This window comes from Drosophila albomicans, unplaced genomic scaffold (genome assembly GCF_009650485.2).
Source record: "Drosophila albomicans strain 15112-1751.03 unplaced genomic scaffold, ASM965048v2 utg000034l_pilon, whole genome shotgun sequence".
In the NCBI taxonomy this organism is placed as follows: Eukaryota; Metazoa; Arthropoda; class Insecta; order Diptera; family Drosophilidae; genus Drosophila; species Drosophila albomicans.
Window position 1 is genome coordinate 5,001 of NW_026263481.1, and position 4,399 is coordinate 9,399.

Genomic DNA, 4,399 nt, shown 5'->3' on the forward strand with positions numbered 1-4,399 from the left:
CATTTAATACATTATATGCTTATATAATAGTAATAATTATATAACCATATAATAGTATCAATTTTTATATCGGATGAGACTAATAATTAATTAATAATAACATAATTATTACTTAATATGCAAACTAAAATATATATGCATCCAATACATATATACGTGATGAGCACACACTGCCACCATGTATAGGTTTTGTGACACGTTTTCTACAATGCTCTTATTTTATTTAGTATTACCATCTAACGTATTTTTTGTTGCACTAATTTAATAATACAACAGTAAAACTTCATTATTTTTAACTTTTTTAATCATATTGCCTTCTATATGATTATTTTCATATATTATTTATATATGACTTATGCCGGCAAGACTCACTCCATATACATAGTCATATATATTTCACTTGTGAAATTTTTCTCATATGACATGCCTGCTCGACATCACCACCCCTATATAGGTTTTGTGACACGTTTTCTACAACCAGCTCATTTTACTAAGGTATACCACCTAATGTATCTTTATGTTGCACTAATTTAATAATGCAACAGTAAAACTTCATTATTTTTTAACTTTTTTAATCATATTGCCTTCTATATGATTATTTTCATATATATTATTTATATATGACTTATGCCGGCAAGACTCACTCCATATACATAGTCATATATATTTCACTTGTGAAATTTTTCTCATATGACATGCCTGCTCGACATCACCACCCCTATATAGGTTTTGTGACACGTTTTCTACAACCAGCTCATTTTACTAAGGTATACCACCTAATGTATCTTTATGTTGCACTAATTTAATAATGCAACAGTAAAACTTCATTATTTTTAACTTTTTTAATCATATTGCCTTCTATATGATTATTTTCATATATTATTTATATATGACTTATGCCGGCATGACACTCCATATAAATAGTCATATATATTTCACTTGTGAAATTTTTCTCATATGACATGCCTGCCCGACCTCACCACCCCTATATAGGTTTTGTGACACGTTTTCTACAATGCTCTTATTTTATTTAGTATTACCATCTAACGTATCTCTTTTTGTTGCACTAATTTAATAATACAACAGTAAAACTTCATTATTTTTAACTTTTTTAATCATATTGCCTTCTATATGATTATTTTCATATATTATTTATATATGACTTATGCCGGCAAGACTCACTCCATATACATAGTCATATATATTTCACTTGTGAAATTTTTCTCATATGACATGCCTGCTCGACATCACCACCCCTATATAGGTTTTTTGTGACACGTTTTCTACAACCAGCTCATTTTACTAAGGTATACCACCTAATGTATCTTTATGTTGCACTAATTTAATAATGCAACAGTAAAACTTCATTATTTTTAACTTTTTTAATCATATTGCCTTCTATATGATTATTTTCATATATTATTTATATATGACTTATGCCGGCATGACACTCCATATAAATAGTCATATATATTTCACTTGTGAAATTTTTCTCATATGACATGCCTGCCCGACCTCACCACCCCTATATAGGTTTTGTGACACGTTTTCTACAATGCTTATTTTATTTAGTATTACCATCTAACGTATCTTTTTGTTGCACTAATTTAATAATACAACAGTAAAACTTCATTATTTTTAACTTTTTTAATCATATTGCCTTCTATATGATTATTTTCATATATTATTTATATATGACTTATGCCGGCAAGACTCACTCCATATACATAGTCATATATATTTCACTTGTGAAATTTTTCTCATATGACATGCCTGCTCGACATCACCACCCCTATATAGGTTTTGTGACACGTTTTCTACAACCAGCTCATTTTACTAAGGTATACCACCTAATGTATCTTTATGTTGCACTAATTTAATAATGCAACAGTAAAACTTCATTATTTTTAACTTTTTTAATCATATTGCCTTCTATATGATTATTTTCATATATTATTTTATATATATGACTTATGCCGGCATGACACTCCATATAAATAGTCATATATATTTTCACTTGTGAAATTTTTCTCATATGACATGCCTGCCGACCTCACCACCCCTATATAGGTTTTGTGACACGTTTTCTACAATGCTCTTATTTTATTTAGTATTACCATCTAACGTATCTTTTTGTTGCACTAATTTAATAATACAACAGTAAAACTTCATTATTTTTAACTTTTTTAATCATATTGCCTTCTATATGATTATTTTTTTATATATTATTTATATATGACTTATGCCGGCAAGACTCACTCCATATACATAGTCATATATATTTTCACTTGTGAAATTTTTCTCATATGACATGCCTGCTCGACATCACCACCCCTATATAGGTTTTGTGACACGTTTTCTACAACCAGCTCATTTTACTAAGGTATATCACCTAATGTATCTTTATGTTGCACTAATTTAATAATGCAACAGTAAAACTTCATTATTTTTAACTTTTTTAATCATATTGCCTTCTATATGATTATTTTCATATATTATTTATATATGACTTATGCCGGCATTACACTCCATATACATAGACATATATATTTCACTTGTTGTGAAATTTTTCTCATCATGACATGCCTGCCCGACCTCACCACCCCTATATAGGTTTTGTGACACGTTTTCTACAACCCGCTCATTTTACTAAGGTCTACCACCTAATGTATCTTTATGTGGCACTATTTTAATAATACAACAGCAAACTTCATTATTTTGTTATCAATAATATTTGTATTAAATACTAGTACAATCGTAAATTGTTTAACATTGTTTAAAATTTTTGTCAAAGTTGAACTCATATCTCGGTAGAACCTTATATCATATGGCTGCAGTTCAATAAAAAATTCACCAAGTCCAAAAAAATTTTTTCTCAAGTTAAATTCAAAATCTTATCTCATTTTATTAAAAAACTGTATAAAATGATATATAAAAAGTTTTTTCTACAATTTTCATATGTTGAAATTTTTTTGTCAAAGTTGAACTCATATCTCGGTAGAACCTCATATCATATGGCTGTAGTTCAATAAAAAATTCACCAAGTCCAAAAAATTTTTTTCTCAAGTTAAATTAAAAATCTTATCTCATTATATATTAATAAACAGTATAAAATGCTATTTAAAAAGTTTTTTCTTCAATTTTCATATGTTGAAATTTTTTGTCAAAGTTGAACTCATATTTCGGTAGAACCTCATATCATATGGCTGAAGTTCAATAAAAAATTTACCAAGTCCAAAAAATTTACCAAGTCCAAAAAATTTTTTCTCAAGTTAAATTCAAAATCTTAATTCATTTATTAAAAAACTATATAAAATGATATATATAAAAAGTTTTTTTCTTCAATTTTCATATGTTGAAATTTTTTGTCAAAGTTGAACTCATATCTCGGTAGAACCTCATATCATATGGCTGCAGTTCAATAAAAAATCACACCAAGTCCAAAAAATTTTTTTCTCAAGTTAAATTCAAAATCGTATCTCATTATATTAATAAACTGTATAAAATGATATTTAAAAAGTTTTTTCTTCAATTTTCATATGTTGAAATTTTTTTCAATGTTGAACTCATATCTCGGTAGAACCTCATATCATATGGCTGAAGTTCAATAAAAAATTCACCAAGTCCAAAAAATCTTTTTCTCAAGTTAAATTCAAAATCTTATCTCATTATATTAATAAACTGTTTAAAATGATAATTAAAAGGTTTTTTTCTTCAATTTTCATATGTTGAAATTTTTTGTCAAAGTTGAACTCATCTCTCGGTAGAACCTCATATCATATGGCTGCAGTTCAATAAAAAATTCACCAAGTCAAAAAAATCTTTTTCTCAAGTTAAATTCAAAATCTTATCTCATTATATTAATAAACTGTATAAAATGATATTTAAAAAGTTTTTTCTTCAATTTTCATATGTTGAAATTTTTTGTCATAGTTGAACTCATCTCTCGGTAGAACCTCATATCATATGGCTGCAATTCAATAAAAAAAATTCACCAAGTCCAAAAAATTTTTTTTCTCAAGTTAAATTCAAAATTGTATCTCATTTTATTAATAAACTGTATAAAATGATATTTAAAAAGTTTTTTCTTCAATTTTCATATGATTGAAATTGAAATTTTTTGTTGAAGTTGAACTCATCTCTCGGTAGAACCTCATATCATATGGCTGCAGTTCAATAAAAAATTCACCAAGTCCAAAAAATCTTTTTCTCAAGTTAAATTCAAAATCTTATCTCATTATATATTATAATAAACAGTATAAAATGCTATTTAAAAAGTTTTTTTCTTCAATTTTCATATGTTGAAATTTTTTGTCAAAGCTGAACTCATATCTCATGTCTTAATTTGTGCCACTAATATGATGGCGTTCTTTTGCTACCAAACACATAATTGTGTATG